The following is a 27,336-nucleotide window of genomic DNA, read 5'->3' as shown; positions in this document are numbered from 1 at the left end:
GGCTCAATTACTGTAACTTCCCAGAGTATACATTTACATACATTTTAGTCATTTAGCAGACGCTCTTATCCAGAGTGACTTACAGTTAGTGCATACATTATTTTATCGAACCCACAACCCTGCTCTACCAACTGAGCTACATCCCCTGCCGGCCAAATCCCTCCCCTACCCTGGACGACGCTGGGCCAATTGTGCGCGCCACCCCATGGGTCTCCCGGTCGCGGCCGGCTACGACAGAGCCTGGATTCGAACCAGGATCTCTAGTGGCACAGCTAGCACTGCGATGCAGTGCCTTAGACCACTGCGCCACTCGGGAGACAATATAGATGGGCTCTTAGAGATATACAGTAACATGACAACGTTAAGTATACAGTATGTCTATATGTTGACCCAACCTTATATACAACCATCCTCTAACCCACCCCTACCACACACAGCCATACTACCATCTCCACCCTCTAACCCAGCCCTACCACACACAGCTATACTACCATCTCTATCCTCTAACCCACCCCTACCACACACAGCCATACTACCATCTCCACCCTCTAACCCAGCCCTACCACACACAGCCATACTACCATCTCCACCCTCTAACCCACCCCTACCACACACAGCCATACTACCATCTCCACCCTCTAACCCACCCCTACCACACACAGCCATACTACCATCTCCACCCTCTAACCCACCACTACCACACACAGCTATACTACCATCTCTATCTTCTAACCCAGCCCTACCACACACAGTCATACTACCATCTCCAAGCAAATGCCTAATGCCCAGACCAAAACATCCCTTCCCTACATGAAGACACTGTAACAGCAGTGCCGTTCCATCCTGGCAGTCACCATCACCATCACCTCCTCCCTGGGAAGAATATAACTGCTGTGCAATAATCATCTAGCCTGATGTACTGATGGACTCATTAAAACTCTTATTAATGGTCATTATACTCCACTTAATGACAATGTTCAAATCAAATGTATTGGTCACATACACATGGTTAGCAGATGTTATTGCGAGTGTAGCGAAATGCTTGTGTAACACTTTTTTCAAGATTTTCTGAGCTAACAATGTAAGAAATAATACATAAAAAACCAAATAGGTTTCCTAAGGACTAGAAGCGAGGCAGCCCTCTCCCTCTCTGTCGGCGCCATGGATTTAATGCTGTTGCTGTGTGTGCGTGTACGTGAGACGGACAGAAAGAAAGAAAGGGAGTGTTATATTAGTATGAGCGATAGACAGTGTCACCAGTCAATGCCTGCCACATTCCCCTGATGATCCACCAGTCATAACAAACTTACAGGAAGTAAACAAATAAAGTCTGAGCTGGCAAAAAATACAATACAGTCCAGCACACACTGCTCTCGAGTGGACAAACAATACACCTGCAGGCAAATACAGTTCTACCTGCCTCTTCACAAGACATCTGAATAAACTAATGGAAGGCTATTGGAAGTCTGTCAAATGTCCATTTAATAAGACATATGGATGCTCAGATGCTATAATGATGGCCATTTTACATAATTATCTGACAGCACAGCACATCAGAGGAGCTGGCTGGATATCTCAGCCTCTTGGTTCTCCACTACCACACCCAGAGGGCACATCACCCATCTGTGGCTGACTGAGGGTGAGGGGAGCTCTGCCATGGATGGCGAGAGAGGCCCCTAGACTGGCACAGACCCTGGAAGCCAGATACAGTGGTGGCATTGTTCTCGTTGCCCTTGGCATTGCAGGCAGAATAACTCTTATCTCCCCTCAATTGGGCCAGGACCACAGCCAGGAGATTGAGCGGCCTATTGGCTGGAGGAAGTGTCAATCAATCACTCTGCAAAGTGAACCAAAAAAAGAGGACAACAAGTCGAGCATCAGCAAGTGACTGTTCCTGTAATGTTACGGTAATGTTTCATCAGTGTTGTAGTAATGCTTAGACTGTGTTGTTTTCCATTAGAGCTCAGAAGTTATCGCATTGGTCTTGTTAAAACTAAGGTTGCCTCTTTGCTGCGTCCCGAACATTGTGTTCCTGAGTAGTGCTTTACAGCAGCCCTGCGCCCTGCCAAAGAATGTGATTTTTGGCACCAGCCGGAGACACTGCCGGCCCTATACACAGATCCAGGTCCCTCCACCTCTCTTCCTCTCCCCATCTCTCTCCCTCTCCCTCTCTCCATCCCCCTTTCCCTCCCTCTCTCCATCCACCTTTCCCTCCCTCTCTCTCTCCCTCCCTCTTCCTCTCCCTCCCCTTCTCCCCCTTCTTCCCTATTCTTCAGGGTCTCTCTGCCCCCCTCTCAGGCACTCTTTCCTTCATGGGGGATGGCTCTGCAGTGGATAGCAGCCGTCTTACGGGCTCCTGACCAATTCTCCTACGACTGAAAACAATTTCTGGACATCAGAACAGCGAACACTAACCTCGATTCGGACAAAAATGTCTACTTCAACGAGTCGGCAGCTCTGGACGTTCTGTTTACTCCGGACCAGGTCCTAATCCCCGGGACTAGAAAGAGGAAGCGGCAGCGAAGAAGAGGCAAGCGAGCCGTTACCCTGACAAGATTATGTCGGCGAGCAAACAGACCCCATTGCCCTCTGTTCTATTGGCGAACGTGCAATCACTGGAGAACAAACTGGATGAGGTCCATTCGAGAACTATCTTATCAACGGGACCTGAAAACTGTAATATCCTATGTTTCTCAGAGTCGTGGCTGAACGAGGACATGGATATCCATCTCGCAGGTTTTTCTATGCATCGTCTAGACCGGACGGCAGACTCGGTTAAGACAAAGGGAGGAGGCGTGTGTCTCTTTGTTAACAACAGCTGGTGCGTAATCTCTAATGTTAAGGAAGTCTCAAGTTTTTAGAATACCTAATTATAAGCTGCAGACCATACTATTTACCAAGAGAGTTTTAATCTATATTTTTCATAGCTGTCTATTTACCACCACAAACCGATGCTGGCACTAAGACCACACTCAACGAGCTGTATAGGGCCATAAGCAAACAAGAAAATGCACATTCAGAGGCGATTTTAAACTGAAATCTTTTTTGCCACATTTTCACCAGCATGTCACCTGTGCAACTAGAGGTGACATAACTCTAATTCACCTTTATTCTACACACAGAAACGCATACAAGGCCCTCCCTCACCCTCCCTTTGGCAAATCAGACCATTACTATATCCACCTGCTTCCTGCTTACAAGCAAAACTCAAACAGGAAGTACCAGTGACGCGCTAAATACGTAAGTGGTCCAATGAAGCGGATGCTAAACTACAGGACTTTTTCGCTACCGCAGATTGGAATATGTTCCGCGATTTATCCAATAACATTAAGGAGTTTACCACATCAGCCACCGGCTTCATTAATAAGTGCATCGACGACAACGTCCCCACAGTGACCGTACATACCCCAACCAGAAGCCATGGATTACAGGCATGTTGGAGTAAACAGAACGTCCAGAGCTGCCGACTCGTTGAAGGCTAGAGCTGTCACTTTCAAGGAGCGGGACACTAATCCGGACGCTTATAAGAAATCCCGCTACGACCTCCACCGAGTCATCAAACAGGCAAAGCGTCAATACAGGACTAAAATTAAATCCTACTATGCCGGCTCTGATAATCGATGGATGTGGCAGGGCTTGCAAACTATCCCGGATTACAAAGGGAAACCCAGCCACAAGCTACCCAGCGACGCAAGCCTACCAGACAAGCTAAATGCCTTCTATGCCTGCTTCAAGGCAAGCAACACTGCAAGGCAACCATGCATGAGAGCAACAGCTGTTCCGGACGACTGTGGGATCTCACTCTCCGTAGCCGATGTGAGTAAGACCTTTAAACAGGTTAACATCACAAGGCTGCGGGGCCAGATGGAATACCAGGATGGGTACTCAGAGCATGCGCTGACCAGTTGGCAAGTGTCTTCACTGACATTTTCCACCTCTGTAATACCAAATTGTTTCAAGCAGCCCACCATAGTCCCCGTTTTCAAGAACGCACACATCTATAGCCATGAAATGTTTTGAAAGGCTGGTCATGGCTCACATCAACACCATCATCCTAGACACCCTGGACCCACTCCAATTCGCATAACGCCCCAACAGGTTCACAGATGATGCAATCTCTATTGCACTACATACTGCCCTCACCCACCTGGACACAGGAATACCTATGTAAGAATGCTGTTCATTGACTACAGCCCAGCATTTAACACCATAGTTCCCTCCAAGCTCAGGACCATAGGACTGAACACCTCCCTCTGCAACTGTATCCTGGAATTCCTAACGGGCCGCCCCCCAGGCGGTGAGGGTAGGCAACAACACATCTGCCACGCTGACCATCAACACAGGGACCCCTCAGGATTGTGTGCTTAGTCCCCTCCTGTACTCCCTGTTCACCCACGACTGCGTGGCTGCGCACAACACCATCATCAAGCTAACGACACGACGGAGGTAGGATTGATCACCGACGACGATGAGACAGCTTATAGGGTGGAGGTCAGAGACCTGGCTGTGTGGTGCCAGGACAACAACCTCTCCCTCAATGCCAGCAAGACAAAAGAGCTGATCGTGGACAACAGGAAACGGGGAGGACGAGCACGCCCCCATCCACAACGATGGGGCTGTAGTGGAGCGGGTCGAGAGCTTCAAGTTCCTAGGTATCCACATCACTAAGCAATTAAGGTCCACACACACCCACACAGTTGTGAAGAGGGCACGACAGCGCCTCTTCCCCCTCAGGAGGCTGAAAAGATTTGGCATGGGCCCTCAGATCCTCAAAATGTTATACAGCTGCACCACTGCGCATCTTGACTGGCTGCATCACCACTTGGTACAGCAACCGCAAGGTGCTACAGATGGTGAGTACGGCCCAGTACATCAGTGAGGCCGAGCTCCCTGCCATCCAGGACCTCTATACCAGGCGGTGTCAGAGGAAGGCCTAAATAACTGTCAAAGACTCCAGCCACCCAAGCCATAGACTGTTCTCTCTGCTACCGTACGGCAAGCAGTACCAGTGCACCAACTCTGGTACCAACAGGACCCTGAACAGCTTCTATCCCCCAAGCCATAAGATTGCTAAACAAGGCCGTTAAATAGCTAATCAAATGGCAACCTGGACTACCTGCATTGACACATTTTCAAACAAACTCTCTTGCACTGACTCTATGCACACACACTGGTCTCTACCCATTCACTCATATATACTTACACTGACACCCCAACACACATATACCAGCTCCCGAGTGGCGCAGTGGTCTAAGGCACTGCATCTCAGTGCTTGAGGCGTCACTACAGACCCCCTGGTTCGATTCCAGGCTGTATCACAACCGGCCGTGATTGGGAGTCCCATAGGGCGGCGCACAATTGGCCCAGCGTCGTCCCGGTTTCGCCAGTGTAGGCCGTCATTGTAAATAAGAATTTGTTCTTAACTGACTTGCCTAGTTAAATAAATAAAAATGCACAGACCCCCTAGTCACTTTACCCCTACCTATATGTACATAGCTACTGGTACTTCCTGTATATAGGCATGTTATTGTTATTCGTTATTCAATGTATATTTATTCCTCGTGTCACTATTTCTATTTTTATTTGATCTGTATCTTTAACTCTGCACTGTTGGAAAAGGACCCGTAAGTAAGCATTTCACAAATTAGATTTTTATTTTCTCTGACCTTCCTTGAGAGGGTGAAAGCATCTCAATCGAAGACTGAAGTACTCCCAACCTGCATACATATAGAATTCTAATCATGTCCCACAGCGTATTTCATTTCCCACTTAATTATCTTTTATATTCCTACTCATACTCAAGTTAAATGTCATTGTCCTCTCCTGGGGGGAAATATAGTCCTTACAGGGTTTTAAAGAGGGTTTTTCAAGTGAGTGAAGTGTAAATGGTGAAAATGTCTGTTTGACAACCATGTCACTTTTTGCTCTGTGAAAATGAGATGTTACAGTCATTCCTGCCCACAGCTCTGAAAGGCCCGGTTACAGTGACAATGTCAGTGTGATTCTCACAAAGAGAGAGAGTGAGAGAACACACATATTATTCAAACAGACTCCATAGCTCTTTGGTGTGTGTGTGTGTCTGCATATGTATGTGTGTGTGTGTGCTTGAGAAAAGAGCACTGGCCTATAGCCTTAAAAAAGCACATCGCTACTTTCAGGTGAAGTCCCCACAGGTGGTTTGAATCACTGGTTGGAATAAAGCCAGGCAGCCCTACCCCTTTCTCTGACTGACACATCATTTTTTTTTACATTTTAGTTATTTAGCAGACGCTCTTATCCAGAGCGATTTACAGTTAGTGAGTGCATACATTTTCATACTGGCCCCCCGTGGGAATCGAACCCACAATCCTGGCGTTGCAAGCGCCATGCTCTACCAACTGAGCTACACGGGACATCATCCAACTAATCGGTGGCAAGTCATTTCAGAAACCAGCCATTCGCGACTGAGTCATTTCACAACTGCCCTATCGTAGTAGAGTAATCTGGGTAGTTCCTTCTTCACCACAGATTAGCGTACCTTGCTGTCCCGTAGTGACTGTGAGGTCTATAATATAGAGAAACTACACACCTTGATGAAAGATCCAACAAGATCTCACGGTTTGACTAATTTGACTTCAGGTTCGGACGTTTTGCCATGTTTCTCCAAACATAAAATGTCTACGTTTTGGACACCCTGGGTTGCTCCTCCTGCTGCAGCTGCATCTCGGGTTGCACCGCTGCCGTCTCTCATTCTGAATGATTAAATTAAGAGTTAATGGTTGGGATAGGGTTAAAACAACGGTTAAAGGTTCAAATTCTAATAGATCGCCTAATTTCAGTTTATGTGACAAAACAAGCAATTTAGCATAAACTGAAATTAGCAACCAGGAAATGGTGGCGCGATTTCTACATATTGCACCTTTCACCGTATACTGTAGAGAATCATTGTACCATCTAAACCGCTGTGAAATATCATTTCAATAACCAAAAATATTGTATTTTCATCTGTTGAAGTTGGTGTACAAAACCAAAAGTAAAAGAAACAAAAACGAAACTTAAGAAGGGGAAGCATAGAAATAGTGCACATAGAACAGATCTACTACTTCTTTGACTTGCTTTCAATGAGAATGACAGATCTAGAATTAACATTTTTATGTGAATTTGGTTGAGTCACCCAAAAAGTGACATATTGCAGCTTTAAATTTAGGCATTCATTCCGATTGGTTAAGTTAAGGGTTAAGGTTTGGGATAGGGTTAAAACAAATAAATGTAAAACGACTGTCTAGCACTGGAATTCAACACACGAGCAGAGGCCGGGGCTTGTGGCTTATACCCATCCAACATCTCCATCCACAATGCCCTAGCAGGGTTTTGAAGGCATCTCCCGACATCCTCGGGACATGGATGGATGTCCAATTTCGAAGTGAATCTGGCTGCTAGATCTCAGTACACAGCATGGCTGTCCTGTACTGAAGCATGGATGTACCTTGAGTTACAATAACCCTGATCGTGAAGTGGTCATTCTGACAGTTTGACAACTCCTTATGTTGACAAATAACCATAACACAGTGTAAAAAATACGTCTGTATCCACACTTCCATTCCACTATAGTCCATCCCATCATAATACCTTGAGGTGACTGAAATCAGTTCAACCATGAAAGTGTTGTAAGCTCAGGCAAGGATCATGGAATGAAAAACAGCCTGAAAGAACAGCCTGAATAATCCTCTGAAAAGCCTGTCAAAACAACTGAAACAGTCTGAAAACATAAGATAATAGCATTCACAAGCTCAGTGTGTACTCACCCCTCTGTATGTCTCTTGAGCATGCTGTAGAGACTGATAGAGGAGAGAGAAAGGATCTCTCTCTCTCTCTCTCTCTCTCTCTCTCTCTCTCTCTCTCTCTCTCTCTCTCTCTCTCTCTCTCTCTCTCTCTCTCTCTCTCTCTCTCTCTCTCTCTCTCTCTCTCTCTCTCTCTCTCTCTCTCTCTCTCTCCTCTCTCTCTCTCTCTCTCTCTCTCTCTCTCTCTCTCTCTCTCTCTCTCTCTCTCTCTCTCTCTCTCTCTCTTCTCTCTCTCTCTCTCTCCTCTCTTCTCTCTCTCTCTCTCTCAATGCAAGCAGGCAAACAGTGTGGTGAGTATATCTGTAGTGTCTCTGTAATGGTCCTTTGAACTGCAGCATTTTATGACCTAGTGAATGCATGACTCATCTAACACAACACACCCAAGGCAGCGTTCACGGCTCAGGGCAGGCACACGCACCTGCATGTGCGCACACACACACACACACGGACAGCAGGACAAAGACACTCCTCTGCTCACTCCCACACAGACAAAGGGGAGGAAGGAGGAAGAGAGAGATACGAATAATGCAATGTCTCAATTACCTGTTCATTCTGTCTTGATATCTAAGTCCATCCAGAGAGTAAGAAACCATCTATGTCAACAGACTCATAAGCAGTAAGATTCCTATGAATATAAACTAAATTGCAAGTCATGTTAGTAATCTTAAATGTGCTCATGTTTGATGACTAACAACAACTACACAACCAATGGGGACACAGGGCAGTGTCTCTGTGACCTGTCAATCATGTTACCCAACATGTTGTGCTTCGTAGAGGGATCGAGGATGATGCAATCTAACATCATAGCCGAACAACAACAACAACAACAAAGCAGGGAAACGAGTGAGTGATAGAGGTCAAGCCATGAGTGTGTGAAATCAGAAACTAATTTTAGAACCTTCTAGAACTCCTCGGTCTCCTTCACACCATCGGATCACTGACCAGTCCTATGTTCATTCTCTAAGGGGAGTGTGAGACAGACCTGAAGCTCATGGGGATACATGGCCGAATCAAATTCATTTGATAAGAACATGGGTTGGGGGCTGGAGCACGGGTTGGGAAACAGTGCAGTCCCCTGTAAGTGTAATAGTGTGACAGTATGTACAGTACCAGTCAAAAGTTTGGACACACCTACTCATTCAAGGATTTTTCTTTATTTTGACTATTTTCTACATTGTAGAATAATAGTGAAGACATAAAAACTATGAAATAACACATATGGAATCATGTAGTAACCAAAAAAGTGTTAAACAAATCAAATTATATTTTATATTTGAGATTCTTCAAATAGACACCCTTTGCCTTGATGACAGCTTTGCACACTCTTGGCATTCTCTCAACCAGCTTCACCTGGAATGCTTTTCCAACAGTCTTGAAGGAGTTCCCACATATGCTGAGCACTTGTTGGCTGCTTTTCCTGCACTCTGCCGTCCAACTCATCCCAAACCATCTCAATTGGGTTGAGGTCGGGGGATTGTGGAGGCCAGGTCAACTGATGCAGCACTCCATCACTCTCCTTCTTGGTAAAATAGCCCTTACACAGCCTGGAGGTGTGTTGGGTAATTGTCCTGTTGAAAAACAAATGATAGTCCCACTAAGCCCAAACCAGATGGGATGGCGTATCGCTGCAGAATGCTGTGGTAGCCATGCTGGTTAAGTGTGCCTTGAATTCTAAATAAATCCCTGACAGTGTCACCAGCAAAGCACCCCCACACCATAACACCTCCTCCATGCGTTACGGTGGGAAATACACATGCGGAGATCATCCGTTCACCCACACTGCGTCTCACAAAGACACAGCGGTTTGAACCAAAAATCTCCAATTTGGACTCCAGACCATAGGACAAATTTCCACCGGTCTAATGTCCATTGCTTGTGTTTCTTGGTGCAGGCAGGTCTCTTCTTCTTATTGGTGTCCTTTAGTAGTGGTTTCTTTGCAGCAATTTGACCATGAAGGCCTGATTCACACAGTCTATTCTGAACAGTTGATGTTGAGATGTGTCTGTTACTTTAACTCTGTGAAGCATTTATTTGGGCAGCATTTTCTGAGGATGGTAACTCTAATGAACTTATCCTCTGCAGCAGAGGTAACTCTGGGTCTTCCATTCCTGTGGTGGTCCTCATGAGAGTCAGTTTCATCATAGCGCTCAATGGTTTTTGCGACTGCACTTGAAGAAACTTTAAAAGTTCTTGACATTTTCCGGATTGACTGACCTTCATGTCTTAAAGTAATGATGGACTGTCGTTTCTCTTTGCTTATTTGAGCTGTTCTTGCCATAATATGGACTTGTTCTTTTACCAAATAGGGCCATCTTCTGTATACCACGCCTTCCTTGTCACAACACAACTGATTGGTTCAAACGCATTAAGACGGAAATAAATTCCACAAATTAACTTTTAAGAAGGCACACCTGTTAATTGAAATGCATTCCAGGTGACTACCTCATGAAGCTGGTTGAGAGAATGCCAAGAGTGTGCAAAGCTGTCATCAAGGCAAAGGGTGGCTATTTGAAGAATCTCAAATATAAAATATATTTTGATTTGTTTAACACTTTTGGTTACTTCATGATTCCATGTGTGTTATTTCATAGTAGAAAATAGTCAAAATAAAGAAAAACCCTTGAATGAGTAGATGTGTCCAAACTTTTGACTGGTAGTGTATGTGCGTGGCTGAGTGTGCCTGCCATGCAATAAACCTCTCAATGCTGAGGGTTAACAACCACCCATTCCCCCTGCCCCCCACACACACACACACACATCACAACTGCAGAGTCATCACGGCTGTACATTAATCATCGTTTTTTCAACACATACTGTACTTAATCTGCCCTGCTGGCATCGTCTCGTCTCCTTTTCTCTCCTCTCCTCCTTCTCCTTTCCTTACTAATTTCTCCTTCCCTTTCTTGATCTCTCCATCTGTGCTCTGCCATGATGAATTGATCCACATCTAGCTCTCCACAGGCACAACATGCAGACCATGCTATGCTACCGACCCCTACAGCACGCCATACATACAAAGTATGAAGATACAACATAAAGCACTTTATCATCCCTACAGACATGCTTCATGCTATAGCAAGACCTTAATGAAGGGCTTTCTATACTACAGTGTACAGTAGTAGTCTATCCTATAGCCTTATTAGTATGTGAAATGGTAATAGTTGCTATATTGCAGACGGTAACCATACAGTAAGCCTAAGATTCAACACCAGCACTGACCCACACTTATGACCTCCTCAAAGTGCAAAACCTCATTGTTGAACTGACCCTGCCAGGGTGGGGTCGCACAACCGTCAGAGGGTTTGGTGAGTTTCATTTCGGAGGAAATGAAACGTTCACTTAAAGGGGAGGCAACAGGAAACAGTATGACATCATCAGGAGATCATACTGATAATAAATGGTTTGTATTCCAAGTATTTCCTGAGAAATGCCTTCATCTAATAACAAACAGAAATGATGTATAAAATGGCAGAAATGTTTTATAACACAACATACTAAGACATCACCAATGACCAATGAGGGAGGTTTGTTTGAAACGAATGGTGCTGATCTATGATTCAAATCTCAACAGTTGATGACGTGATTTGATCTGAAAGAACAGCCAAATAAGGCTGTCTCAGTTCCATTCCATTGAGTGCTTTTGGTTGGCACACTAATTTCGCCCTGTCAAAGACAGCAGGTACTTTTCCTATTGAATGAATAAACTGTCATTAACTGTGCTGGTGTGGTTTGATGGTTAATTACCAACTGTGAGATGAGTGTATCGTATGAGAAATGTTTGGTTTCAGATTGAGTGGCCCCATAAGAGACACACTGAGACTAGGCCACAAACAGCCTGAGAAGGCTTAGTGATCCGATATCTTGTGATTAACTGCAAAATGTGCGTAACTGTGTGTGTGTGTGTGTGTGCATTATAAATGACCTGACTTCTGGCGATTCTGGTAATACAGGGCCCTTGCCTCTAAAGTAGCCTAATTAGTTTTTTATCTGATCAGGATTTGAGGAGGAGGGACAGAGGAGGATACCTAGTCAGTTGCACAACTGAATGCATTCAACCGAAATGTCTCTTCCGCATTTAACCCAACCCCTCTGAATCAGAGAGGTGCGGGGCGCTGCCTTAATCGACGTCCACGGCACCCGGAGAGCAGTTGTTGTTGGGGGTTAACTGCCTTGCTCAAGGGCAGAACAGCAAAGGGTGGCTATTTGAAGAATCTCAAATATAAAATATATTTTGATTTGTTTAACACCTTTTTGGTTACTACATGATTCCATATGTGCTATTTCATAGTTTTGATGTCGTCACTATTATTCTACAATGTAAAAATAGTAAAAATAAATAAAAACCCTTGAATGAGTAGGTGTGTCCAAACTTTTGACTGGTAGTGTACTTTTGTATATATAGTGTATATATGGTTTATGGCACAAACCAACACATGGTAAAGAGGAGCACCGCACGTGCACACAATCATCCAAAAGGACTTGTATTACCATAGTGAACAGTCACCTCTGTCCATTCATACCAGTCATTACAGTACTCCAGTTATGATTCACTATGTCACAGTGTCTCTATTAATAATTAGAATTGGATTATGCGACGGCGGCTTGTTGTGTGGAGAAAATCCCCCCTTTCCTATGAGACATAAGCCTCTCTTCCAGGAAATAGAATGGACGACTGGCTCTCAGCGCAATTGGTCATTCTGAAACAGAGACTAACTGACAAACAGACAAACAAGAAACTGACCACAGAGAGCGAGAGAAAGAGAGAGAGAGGCAGAGAAAGGAGATAGGCAGAGAGAGGAGGAACGTCTCTTTAAGAGGCAGAGTGAAAGGGGGGAGAGAGAGGAGGGATAGAGCAAAATAAAGGTCTATTGATGACACAAGCAGTACAATAACAAGCTTGAGCAATGATCTCGCATAGTGGTGAGTGGGGGCGGAGGAGGCAGGGGGGGTATATTGGTGAATAAGATGAGGTTACATTTGCTCCCTTTGACAATAACAGAACACGTCTAAAGACCTTCTACACACTACCCACCGAACACTAGACAGGAAACACGGCTATCGAAATAGTCAACATGTCAGCATCTGTGTGTCTGTCACACTGGTTCTTTTCTAGACATAACTTGCATGTAGTCATTGAAAACATCCCCACCTGGTCTTTGAAAAGTAGAAGAAATCGGTTGTGGTGTAAGACTATGTAAAAGCATAGTGTTTAGGAAGAACGATCACTAATGGTTACATCGAACACAGCTGTCACGACTTCCTCCGAAGCTGCCTCTCCTCCTTGTTCCGGCAGGCTTCGGCGTTCATCGTCACCGGCTTACTAGCCACTGCCGCTCCTCATCTCATCATTCTATTTGTCTTATTACACACACCTGGCTCATATCCCCTCATCAGTACCTGTATAAGTATTCCCTCTGCCCCTCATGTCTTTGTGTGTGATTGTTTCTTGTGGAGGTTACTATAGGTCGGTGGAGCTATACTGTATTGTGTATCGCCAGGATATTCACCCGTGTGCCTTGTTGTCTCCTGTGCGCCGTAATACCACACTGGAGTGTTTTACGCATTGCTGCGTACCGCTGTCTTACCAAATAAACCATTTATTCTGTGATTTACCCTCCTGCGCCTGACTACGTCCAAATCACCCGCCACAACCGCATAGAGTAGCGCGGTGTGTTCCGACCCACGCAGGTCTTCCTCAGGCAGGCGGCACACATCTCCTTTCAGTAATCACCTTTACATTTACATTTACATTTTAGTCATTTAGCAGACGCTCTTATCCAGAGCGACTTACAGTTAGTGAATAGATCCTTTTTTTTTTATACTGGCCCCCCGTGAGAATCAAACCCACAACCCTGGCGTTGCAAACGCCATGCTCTATCAACTGAGCTACATCCCTGCCGGCCATTCCCTCCCCTACCCTGGACGACGCTGGGCCAATTGTGCGCCGCCCCATGGGTCTCCCGGTCGCGGCCGGCTGCGACAGAGCCTGGATTCGAACCAGGATCTCTGGTGGCACAGTTAACACTGCGATGCAGTGCCTTAGACCACTGCGCCACTCGGGAGCCTTTGTTAGGACATTTACATTTTAGTCATTTAGCAGACGCTCTTATCCAGAGCAACTTACAGTTAGTGAATACATATATATATATTTTTATACTGGCCCCCGTGGGAATCGAACCCACAACCCTGGCGTTGCAAACGCCATGCTCTATCAACTGAGCTACATCCCTGCCGGCCATTCCCTCCCCTACCCTGGACGACGCTGGGCCAATTGTGCGCCGCCCATGAGTCTCCCGGTCGCGGCCGGCTGCGACAGAGCCTGGATTCGAACCAGGATCTCTAGTGGCACAGTTAGCACTGCGATGCAGTGCCTTAGACCACTGCGCCACTCAGGAGACTACGTCTGCTCTACTGCTTACTCCCCTGAGATGCAGTATCATCCCCACCCATTTGAGTGTTTATTTCAAGCGACCACATCAAACACCGACGACAATTAATCATTTAAAGGTTTAAAATTAACACAAGGCGCAAATAGATGGAAATACCAACCTACCACTTTTTCCATTCCCTCTCTCCTTATCTCCCTATCTCTCTCTCCAGAGTTTCCCTGTTTGAAAACGTTCCATTACTTTATCATAGCCAGGGACTAAACTGTGAACACATTGTGAACACAGTGGAAACAAATGCTTTGTTTTGCCATAGTAAGTTCCAGAAAATGGTCTACAATAACAAACAGGTATGAATGGTTCTTCTGGCTTAGAAAGAGGTCACAGTGCAGTCCAAAGTGTCAGCCCACTGCACTGCTACTATTTTGTGACCTGGTTTCACTTCCAGTGCTTAAATATTCCCACTGTACAATGGGTCAAGGACACAATAATAGGCCATAAAGACCAGGTCAAGGTACACAAAGCAGGGATCAAGCTAGTAAAATGGAGAAGGCCATCATTTTGGAATCCCTCTTTTAAAGCCTCTCCTCTTCACTCTGTTTGCCAACCCTGGCTCCTTGCTCTTTTTCTCTCTTTTTCTGTGCATCTCTCTTTCCCGCCCTCTTTTCAGTTCTCCCACTCTCCTTTTCACTCAGTCACTCTCTCAGTCTCCCTCTCAGGGAGATTCTCAACTGGTTTAGTTAACTCCCCCGTCCTCCGTTCTCTCCTCGCCTCTTTTTGAAAAAGTTCAAAGGTAATCGAGGAGAAGATGGGAGGGGAGGAGAGGAAATGTGGAAACAAATGTGCTTGCATGAAATGAGACACTCCTCCACTCGCGCGTCATCAGGCAAATTACATTTACAGGGGTGGAATTCCAAAATAAATGTGTAAAGTGATAAAACAAAATGTTTGCTAGTTGTGCAAGACATTTAATAGATAAAAGGATAAGTAGCATATCGTTGTTAAATGTGTGCATGCTTTTCTCCTTCTAGAAAACAACAGCTGATTCAAAGGGGGTGTGACGAATTATAAAACACTCCCACACTACCTGCCACGAGGATAATCTTGTGCATCCTCTGTCGAAGTAGGTAATCAGGGAGGGAAGCAGCCTCCTTTGTTCGCCTACTAATGAATTGACACTCTCCTCGACCACTCAACCACTTATCAGTTTCCGGGTCACAGAGGTGAGAGGACGGAGGAGTCAAGGAGAGGACGGTCTTTTGCCCAAATGAGAATCTCCCTCAGTCTTTCTCTTTCTTCCTCTTCCTCTTGTTTGACTGTATTAGTTTAGGCATGTTTGCCGTTGCTCTGAGGACCGAGAGGGAGAGGGAAAGAAATAGTGAGTGAGAAGAGAGATAGAAAAAAACGAAATAAAGAGAGTTTGTTACAAGAGGAGTCATGCATGTTTTACCAGCAACTGACCTCCATGTGGTTGCTATGGAAACACATTGTGCAACGTTCAGTCCCTCCCTGTTAGAATGGTTGACCTGTGGCTCTCAGCCAATCACAGGCATCCATCAGAAGAGCATCGGCGTTGATGCAGCTGAAGACAGAGTCTTAGAACCAATCAGAGAGTGAGACCTGAAGCAATCAGCCAATGACGCACGTGATACCCAACACAAATATGTGTTCCTCAGTAAATCATACACGTATCAAGTATGACAGGAAAATACATGGCTTTCAAATCTATAATGTTCCACAGAAACGGGAGTCTGCGGGAGTCTGTAACCCCCCTCCACACACACTACATTAATACACACTTGTGTATTAATACACACTTGTGTATTAGGACAAATATAAGCACCCACACACAGATGCAGTGTCATAATGACTAAGGTTTATACCTCCTGACAGCGTGGCTCGTCAGCTAATAAGTTACTCCTCTACTCTGATTGTATGAGGAAGTGATTGCATTTTGAACCTACTGTAACTGTGTCACACCAGGAAGGTTAAAAATATGGCAACTTTCCCTCAACTCCATCCCCATCCTAATATACAGCACTATGAGCAGAAAACAACAACACTGTCCCTGGATCAGTTATGAAACCCAACACCAGGTAACAGAGTGGGTAGGGAAAAAGCAACTCCATATTTACATATTATCCACCGCAATGCCTCCCCAGTGTTGGGTCTGGGCTGTATTTATATAGCAGGGGTTGGTGGTGTACTGTATTTATAGAGCAGGGGTTGGTGGTGTACTGTATTTATAGAGCAGGGGTTGGTGGTGTACTATAGCAACAGGCCTAGTCACAGTGGGAGCAGCAGCAGAGCACAGCACAGCACCGGTCGTAAAGATAAGAGCGCTAGAAGCTTTATTACAGTACATTTTCTCATTGTTGCATTACATATGCTGCTGTTCTATCGCGTGTGCAATGATGTCAGAGGGAAACAAACAGGGTTGAATGTTTGCAGTCATTTCTTTGTTGTTGTAATATTGCAAATGGACATGGCAGTTTCACCATTAAGGATTCCAGCTTTAAACACTATTTTGATGAGCTCTCCAACTCAAATGTTACGGGATTGTGTCCAGTCAGAGAGGAAGAGGCGAAGCGAGAGGCTCCATTCCCATCAATATGTCTAAGCGAGAATACAATGATAAGCAGACCAAGTGGGGATTTCTTGTATGGAGGTCTATGAGAGAGTATTGGATTTGGTCAATAAAATGTTGTATTGCTAATTTGCTAAGTGAGGCTTATTTAATCGAATAGAAGTTTCGTAATGTTAAGGTTGTTCTGAATGTATTGATATACACTGAGTGTACAAAACATTAGGAACACCTTCCTAATATTGAGTTGCACCCCTTTTTGCCATCAGAACAGTCTCAATTCGTCGGGGCATGGACTCTACAAGGTGTCGAAAGCATTCTACAGGGATTCTGGCCCATGTTGACTCTAATGCTTCCCACAGTTGTGTCAAGTTGGCTGGATGTCCTTTGGGTGGTGGACCATTCTTGATACACACGGGAAACTGTTGAGCATGAACAACCCAGCAGCGTTGCAGTTCTTGACACACTCAAACCGGTGCACCTGGCACCTACTACCATACCCCGTTCAAAGGCACTTCAATCTTTTGTCTTGCCCATTCACCCTCTGAATGGCACACATTCACAATCCATGTCTCAATTGTCTCAAGGCTTAAAAATTCTTCTTTAACCTGTCTCCTCCCCTTTATCTACACTGATTTGAAGTGTATTTAACAAGTGACATCAGTAAAGGATGTCATGTCATGGAAAGAGCAGGTGTTCCTGATGTTTTGTACACATGTAAATTGACGCATGTTGCATTTTAGCAACTTTGAGAAAAAATATTTTAAATCGGATTTGTGTCTGTTGTTCACATGCCTATCTGCCCTAACAATGTGCTAGTCTAGTGCTAGAATGTTCCCATCTGATCTCGCCTCCTCCCACCTGCCTTTCCGCCTTTACGACAACGACTCCCATTGTTAAGGCAGAAACAAGACCATTTCATTATTATATTGATTATCTCTGGTCCAGTTCTTTTCTGAAGTCACAGGAAATGAGGTCATCACTTCACACTAGTCTGGTGGTGAAGAGTCCCTGCTCTAATTCTCAGCTATCTCTCACCATCCTGACACTCTCTCACCCATCACCAAGTCACACCACTACTGTAAGGAAGATAGCACTATCCCTCTCGTGTGAGGATCTAATATCCAGAGAGAGAGAGAGAGAGAGCGCAGAGTGTTTATGCATTACTTGCATTTCTCTCTCATAAATAAGAAATTAGCTCAATTAGGCAGAGCTCACTCCAGCGCTGTGTGGGACTTGGTCTTGACATTCATTTAAATGAACAGCAGCCGTGCCCCTTTGGTGAGGCCTGACTAATGCCATTAGAGGGGATCTGAGGACAGCACTCTCCACGTGTGTGTGTTTTTAGTTTTACTATCATTGTGGGGACCAGAAGTCCTCACCAGGATAGTAAAACAAGGACAATTCAGACAAGTGAGGACATTTCGCCAGTCCCCACAAGGAAAAAGGAAATTTTAGGTTTAGGGTTAGGGTTACAATTCGGGTTAGGCATAGGAGTTAGGGTTAGGATTAGGGGTTAAGGTTAGGTGTAGGAGTTAAGGAAAATATGATTTTGAATGGGAATCAACTGTTTGGTCCCCACAAGGATAGTAAAACAAACATGTGTGTGTGTGTGTGTGTGTTTTGTGTGTGTGTGTGTGTGTGTGTGTGTAAGAGAGAGGATGCAATGTATGACTCCCACGGACGCACTTTGCACTGATTTCAATACAGGACCCCACACGGGGGGCAAGGAAAAACACTCATCCCCATTTATCATCACAGCAAGACAGTGGGGACACACGCGCACACACACACACACACACACACACACACAACACAAAACAGTAGAGTTCCAGGTAACTCTGAATGTGTATAGAGTACCACAGTATGAGTCATAATACCCATAAAACCTAGCGGTATAACAGGGAAATGGTTCCAATAGTTTTTCCACCATTCATTTTTCCCATAGGTAATTTTAGAAACACTTAGAAACGCTGTTTCGTGTAGGCTTACTCTGTTTTGACGTTTTGATAACCATGTAAATCTCCCTAGGACAAGGTGACCCTGTTTGACCACTAGGTCTTTTCGGTATTATGACACCTCCACTGTGGGGCTCTATGCTGAGTGTCTGTGTAGTGATCCTTTGAATGCACACAGGGCAGTAGGAAACCTGAAGAAAGTGAGACAGTGTGATATTGCATCAGTAGCACTGACCTCTTTAACTCACTATTTAAAACCATGTTTTCTTATGAACAACAGAGCCGGTATTTCGGAGCAAACTAGATGAACAGAAAGTGCATCAGTGCTGAGGTGGTAAGGACATCTAGTGGAGATAAAGTGTGCAGCTGCCAAATGGACTGATTCATTTTACAGTACGCATGAACACATTTAGTAAACACCATGCATGATGCAGTAACACATACACACTTGAGGAAAAACGAGTCCACATTACTGGTGAATAATAGCCGTGGCTCTTAAGTGTGATCAGTGCAACAATGTGTGTCGTGTTTTATTCTTCCGCTCAATGGTAACCATGACACCACTATTACTGCCAGTGTCAAGCGTGATGCATTTTTATTACATAACTGTATACATTCAACAACCAGACATCCCTTTGGGAAAGTGGGAAAGAGAAGAGGGGAAAGTGTGAGAGTGAGAGAGATAGAGAGGGACAGAGTGTGTCAGTTTGTGTTTATGCATGTGTAATACTCACATCTATTGGATGGCATGCGCGCGCGCACACACACACACACACACACACACACACACACACACACACACACACACACACACACACACACACACACACACACACACACACACACACACACACACACACACACACACACACACACACACACACACACACACACACACACACACACACACACACACACACACACACACACGTGGGTAGATGGATGACATTGTTAAGTGATGAGACTGATAAGTCTGGAACACAGAGTCCCTCCCTGCCCCCAGCTCTATCCTGCTCCAGCTTTGTGGAGGCCAGTGGGGCATGACAACACCTGGAACAAAGTCACAAATAACTTCCTCCTCCACCCACACAGATACAGACAGTGTAAACATAGCGTGTGACATGACATTGCGCGTGACATGACATGTGACATGTTTTTGTCCACACATACTGTTATACATTGGTAATATAATGTTTGTTGCATATACACTTGTGTATGTACGTGTGTGTGGGTGTGTTTGACATTGAGCTGCTCTGACTCTGTGTGTGTTCCAGCCAGCTGCCTACGTGTCTGGCGCTGGTTGCCGTGGCATGAAAGCAAAGGCTTCTGTGCCTTGAGCTAAAGAAAGGTCTGGAAACAGCACAGTCAGCGCCATAGAGATACAACCTATAGAATATAATCAGCTCTTCATTCCACATAAAACCTATAGAAAATGTATATACACAAAAGTTATTCTTTATCCCACATTATATATTTGGCATAAAACATCAAACAACTTTGTAAAGCTAAGCCAAATACTATTTCATAGACTCGATGCACTACAAAAGGGTCAGACTCAGAGGGACTTTTGCTTGGGTAGAAGCAGAGGAAAGTCTTAAAACGGCAAGTGTTCCAGGTTCATTTTCATCAATCTAGGCCAGTCACTCCGACGCAGGGGAAGTGTGGAAGAGAGGAGCTCAAGTAATGCTCGTCGGCCTGGAAATGGGTGGGACAAACGTAATGATCCTGGATCTGAGGACCTGTGTGTGTGTGTGTGTGCTTGTGTGTGAGACCCACTGTCACCATCATTTAGCACAGAACAAGAGTTTAACATCTTCCTGGGAATCCTAATCCTCAGTGTACAAATTTCTATTCCCATATAACCCTGTTTCCATCTCGTTCTGGGAACCAAAGTCCTCCCCAGTCATCACATTTCATGTAGTCACTGGGAGACGACACAGCTTCGTGGAGAGAGAAACAGAGAGAGTGAGAGTGAGAGCATGCAAGAGAGAGAGAAGCAGAGAGAAAGACACAGAGAGAGAGAGATAGAGAGAGAGGCCTCTTCCAGTCGGACAAAGACAGATGACAGGCTAGGGGTAAATCTCCCAGCAGCAGCAGCAGTGGCACTCAGCGACGGGTGTTCACAGAGACAGAACAGCGAATAAATCCAAATGCAAATACAAGCCCTGTCTGTTGACAGCTAGGGCCCCAAAATGGGCTTCCATCGATCTGTTGCTTTATTTGTTTGCGCTCTGTCTCTTTCCTGTTACCTTTCTCTCACTCTGTGCATGTGTGTGGGCTCTCTCTCTCTCTCTCTCTCTCTCTCTCTCTCTCTCTCTCTCTCTCTCTCTCTCTCTCTCTCTCTCTCTCTCTCTCTCTCTCTCTCTCTCTCTCTCTCTCTCTCTCTCTCTCTCTCTCTCTCTCTCTCTCTCTCTCTCTCTCTCTCTCTCTCTCTCTCTCTCTCTCTCTCTCTCTCTCTCTCTCTCTCTCTCTCTCTCTCTCTGGATGTTAGATCCTCACACAAGAGAGGGATAGTGCTATCTTCCTTACAGTAGTGGTGTGACTTGGTGATGGGTGAGAGAGTGTCAGGGTGGTGAGAGATAGCTGAGAATTAGAGCAGGGACTCAGGGAGCAGCAGACGCTGTTTCACCACCCTGACACTCTCCAAGTCACACCACTACTGTAAGTGTGAAGGGATGACCCATTTCCTGTGACTTCAGAAAAGAACTGGACCAGAGATAATGTATATAATAATGAAATGGTCTTGTTTCTGCCTTAACAATGGTAGTCGTTGTCGTAAAGGCAGAAAGGCAGGTGGGAGGAGGCGAGATCAGATGGGAACATTCTAGCACTAGAAGGGGGTGCAATTCAATATTAGTGTTTTGTACACTCAGTGTATATCAATACATTTGGAATAACCTTAACATTACAACATTTCTATTCGATTAAATAAGCCTCACTTAGCAAATTAGCAATACAACATTTTATCGACCAAATCTAACACTCTCTCATAGACCTCCATACAACAACATTTTATTGACCAAATCCAACACTCTCTCATAGACCTCCATACAACAACATTTTATTGACCAAGTCCAACACTCTCTCATAGACCTCCATACAACAACATTTTATTGACCAAGTCCAACATTCTCTCATAGACCTCCATACAACAACATTTTATTGACCAAATCCAATACCCTCTCATAGACCTCCATACAACAAATCCCCACGTGGTCTGCTTATCGCTGTATTCTCGCGTAGACAGATTTTGATGGGAATGGAGCCTCTCGCTTCGCCTCTTCCTCTCTGACTGGACACAATCCCTTAACATTTGATTTCTTCTCAGGGTTTTTTCTGTATTTTAACTAGGTGAGTTAGAGAGATCATCAACTTGTGTTTAAAGCTGGAATCCTTCATGTGAAACTGCCACGTCCATTTGCGATATTACAACAAAGAAGTTACTGCAAACACTGTTTTTTCCCTCTGACATCATTGCACGCGTGATAGAACAGCAGCATTTGTAATGCAACTTTTTTTTTACCATGATGCACAACGCTTCACAGCTCTGCTTTGTTAACAAAACAAAAACAATAACAACGGTCGCGGGGCGGACAGTGGCACCGTTTCCCCTACTGCGGATTCCATCTTTAATATTACTTCCACTTCTGTGTAGTGGTTCTTGAGATCCAAGGGTCATGTGATCATGGGGGGGTCATCAAGAAGACATCTGAATTTCCATTACAAAAAAAGTAAACAAAGTTTGACTGTCGATATTTGTCTTTCACAGGATATAGGAAGCTCTGACGTAGCTAGTCACTGCACTGCTTCTCCATAGATAGCCAACCCCATTAGCTCTAATGTACAGTAAGTGATGAACTCTCTCTTCCACTCTGTGGTAACACATACACTAGAGAATGGCTAACGCTGCAGCATCGTTCATGTGACAGTCGCTGTGCCTGTGGCCTACTTAGCTAGCCGTAGCATTCTGCACTTCCCCTCTAACTCTCACTCTGGGTTGGCTGAGGCTCCATGCTTTCTCGCTCTCTCTTTTGACGGCTTGCCCACTTCCTCATGGCTGGCCAGGGTCCGGGATAGGTTCCGGAATGAGAATGTCTTGTTCTCCCTGGCTGGACGGAATCAAAGCAAATGGCAGCTGCCAAGTACAGCTCATATAACTGCTGTGTGAAAATGCATCCCGCTCCCCACCCAACCCACCCCTCTGCCGGTCAGCTTGACAACCAACCCTCTCACTCATTCGCTCGCTCTTTCTTTCGCCTCTCTTTATTCATCTCTCAGTCTCTATCTCTCGGTCTCTTTCTCCCTCTCTCACATTCTCTCTCTCCCCTCAGTCTCTCATCCAGATTCCAGTATGCTCAATTGGTAGGCCCACACATTTAGACAGCCTTGCCAGAGTTGTTTTATAATTTTCACATAACATTTACCCGCTGACAAAGACCCTAATTCAACCGCAGTTATTGTCAGAATGATAAATAACTGATATGGAAATTAAAAAAGGTTGAAAACCTTTGTTACGTAAGGGAGATCTATACAGGCAATTTGTAGACATCTTATTTTTCATTAAATAAAGGTGTGGGCAGGAGTTCTCCTCGTTTGCCAGTACCCTACTGAGGCTTCATTTCACACCCTCCCCAGGCCAGCCCTGTGCCAACTCCGCCAGCCCAGACACACTGACACGGCATACCCATCCACCAGACTCCTCTGTTCTGGAATCAACCTGCTCTAGACTAGAGCCAGCAGATCACCTCTGGGCTAAAACCCTTCCATTCTAGAACAGTCTAGATTAGAAGTGTTCTAGAGCGGCTGACTTAGAACTGTGTTTGAGCTGTTGTAGCTCTGGCAACAGTAGATATTTGCTGAGAGCAGGAACAGGGAGGGCTCTGGATAAACAAATGCCATGCCACGTTAGGGTTAACATCTTGTTATCAAACGCATACACACTTGCACAGACACACACTCAAACAGACACACACTTGCACAGACACACACTCAAACAGACACACACTAAACTTGTCTACGTCTGTTTCTTGTGAGCAGAGGCAAATGATGGAGCATTTCAGGACCGCTGCGCGTACAGCCAGTTTCTTTCTCCTCTCTCTCTCCATCTGTCTCCCTCCGTTTCTCTGCAGCAGTGTAGCCTAATGTCTGCAACTCTTGTTCTTCTGCTGCTTCCTGCGTCACTTCCCCTCCTAGTCCACTATGAGATGTAAGCACAAGTGCACCCATGCTCGTTTGCATGAGCACACACACACATACACATAGTCGACACATACATCACAAGGGAGTTGTTAATCACAACCACAAGCATCAAGCGGAAATAAAACTTGAACAGCTGGGTTAAAAACCAGCTGTCTCCCACTCACAGGCACACAGACACATACAGAGACAAATGTATAACTAGAAACACACACCAACACTCCGAGTACAACACACCTGCTTGAGGAAATGTAATAATTCAACACATCCCACACACAGTGAAACCACCAACCTCAGTGATCTCTGTACTCAAATCAGTCTGCAATCCAATTGTTTTGCAAGTAACATTTACATTTTCTGAGCTACTGTTGACTCACCAGTAGTGATGGCTTATGGAGAGCGGGAGGAAGAGAGGGATGGAGAAAGGGAGGGAGGGTAAAGAGGACAGGAATACAATTCCAGTCTGCTGCAAATTACACAGACACAGTAGCTGTCTGCATGCTTCAACTTTATATACAGCGGTGGTTTTGAAAGAAAAACACAACATATAATTAGATTAAATGGTCTGTTTGTTGTAATAGACAAGAACATACCCATTTGGTCTGTAACAGGGAGACCGTCAACACTGGACTTCATACATGGCCTGTGATGTAGACTGTGATGTCTGTTTCAGCATGGACGTACACCAGACACACACACACACACTCACACACACACGAACACCCCAAAACACACACTCACACACAAACACACACCCAGTACTTGAGTGACACTCTAGCCATTTTAAACATGTCACTAATCTCGTTGTTTCCTCTGTAGTGATGTGCAGCGCATAGCTTTGCTAAGTCATGCACCCTCCAGAGGAAACAACTGCTTATATCCCTGAACCTCTCCTTTGAAAAGGGTGTTAGAATATCCCCACTAATAAGAACTATAGTAACTTGAGTTATGTTGACACACTCTCAATCTCACTCAACGCTTTGGAATGTCAATCCTACTCAAACTCAAACATGCTTCATTCACATTTCTTCTGCTTGTTGTTGACCACTGTTTATTTGGGGTATTTTATTAGGATCCCCATTGGCTGTTGCGATAGCAGCAAATACTCTTCCTGGGGTCTTATGAAACCTGACATAATGCAGAACATTAATAGACAACAACAGCTCAAGGACAGAACTACATACATTTAAACATCACACATAGCCTACATATCAGTACATCAGTGGAGGCTGCTGAGGGGAGGACGGCTCATAATAATGGCTGGAAAGGTACAGTACAGTACAGTACAGACACATAAAATATCTTCTTTGCTGCACCTGACCATATGACTGTACAATAATCAAGATAAGATCAAACTAGAGCCTGCAGGCCTTGCTTTGTGGAGTGTGGTGTCAAAAAAGCAGAGCATCTCTTTATCAATTACAGACCTCTCCCCATCTTCACAACTATTGAATCAAAATGTTTTGACCATGACAGTTTACAATCCAAGGTGACACCAACTAATTTAGTCTCTTCTACTTGCTCAATAGCTACATTATTCATTATCAGATTGAGCTGAGGTCTAGAATTTAGGACTATTTAGCACTTTGTTGACAAGGATATGAAGAACAAAAACAAAATCCTTCAGAATTAATTAAATGCAGGGCCAACACAAGATTAAAGGAATCATATTAAAATGGGAAATACTTGACATTTCTCTAGGAACACAAACCTGTAAGACCACAGAAATGGAAACTTACACCAACACACACACACACACACAAAGAGACACACACGCACACAGGCACACAGGGACACACACACACCAAGGTTTTACATGCAACAGGACTCGATTCCTGTGAAATTTACCACGTCCTTCATTGCTTCTTCTTTTTATGTAAAGTGCTTCAGGCTGGCAGTGACTCAATCAACAAATAAAGTCATAAATGGACAATGGACCGCAGTAGGTACAGCCTTAAGCCTGCATAGAGTTGTGAGCAAAAAAAGGTAACCTATAGTGTAGCTATGTGTACATTACTATCTTACTAGTTTTGCTGACAGGACAGGACATGAGAGCATTTTTATAGCTGTGTTCATAGCCGTGGGAAGTAGTTTGAGGTTGGGGGTGCTGTGCTAGTTTTTTTAAATTCCGATTTTTCAGGGGGGTGCTGCAGCACCCTCAGCACCCCTACTTCCTGCGGCTATGGCTGTGTTTACTGAGAGTGCTGGGTTGGAGGGGCCCTTCTCTAGAAGGCATATTTGCTTATACTGTACAGAGGGATATCAGCCTGCTCTGCTGTGACAGGAGGAGAGTTCATGCCACCTGTGTTTTGGCTCTTAGGCTAGTTTTTGTGCATAAATGGAATGCAATGCAGAGATAAACACCTGGTTGTTGGTTACCTTGTCAGATTTAAAGGGATGAGATGGATAGAGTTTGACTGGACTGATGTGCTCTTTTCTTATACACACTCAAAAACACTAATTAAGATGTAGTAGGCTTAGGCAATGTTACAATCTATCAATTGGCAGTCGGTCTGTCTAGGTATTGTCCCATATGTGCAAAGTGGATGAAGATGCGCGTTCCTGCGCGCTGTGCTCGTTCCAAAGGCAGTCAGTTGCAAGTGTTTTTTTTTGTGCATTCAAGAGAGCGGGGAACTCGGAAAACAACAATGTCAAATCATGGCATCAGTGATATTCCGGTCTGAAAGTCGGAGGTCTAGAAAGATGCAAGAGTTTCCGACTTGGAATTCCGAGTTGGATGAATGTTCAAAACGATTTTTCACGGTCAGAGCGCGTTTTTTTTCGAGTTCCCAGTTATCATGAACGCACTGAAGTCAGAGAATTCCGAGTTCCCACCTGTTTTGAACGCGCATTTGTCCCTGACACTACTCCGACATACTGTACATGGCAGTGACGTCGCATGTTATTCCCACATTTCCCTAACATCCCGTCCCCGTCCGACAGAGGGAATGTAGAAGATGTTGATACAGGATTTGGCCCCACCTGTAGTCCTACAGGGGGTATAGGATGTATCAAAGGCGGCGGTCTTAAAGGCTTGTCCTACAGCTACGCAGTTTCCGATTTGACAGTAGAAAGTTCTCCATGCATCGGACATATAAAGGCTACAACCAAGCACAATGCTATAGCCTTGTATTTGGTTAATTCTATAGCTTTACAATTATTTTAAAGAAATAAACTTTTACCAGGTTATGAATGATTTTGCTACCCAATATTTTACATCACAATAGGCTATAATCTATAAAGATGAGGATAGAAAGTACTTATGTTCTGTTTATGTTGCGTAATGATGACGATTGGAGAGATCTGAACATCGCATGTTATGAAAGTGCGTCCTCATAAAAATGCTGTCCTCTCGAGTCTTAGTGCAAGCTCCAAATAACCTGTCTCAACAA

At 44.7% G+C, this 27,336-nt stretch overlaps 1 protein-coding gene across 5 annotated transcripts in view; it reads right to left on the bottom strand.

The window, feature by feature from the left end:
- LOC311139824 (uncharacterized protein) overlaps positions 1 to 27,336 on the bottom strand; it is a 48,917-nt gene that overhangs the window by 20,770 nt on the left and 811 nt on the right. The gene's annotated exons all lie outside the window — the stretch shown is intronic.

This window comes from Coregonus lavaretus (assembly GCF_964263955.1).
Source record: "Coregonus lavaretus genome assembly, chromosome: 13".
In the NCBI taxonomy this organism is placed as follows: domain Eukaryota; kingdom Metazoa; phylum Chordata; class Actinopteri; order Salmoniformes; family Salmonidae; genus Coregonus; species Coregonus lavaretus.
Note: the sequence above shows the minus strand (reverse complement) of the source record. Positions and strands in the feature narration are given on the sequence as shown.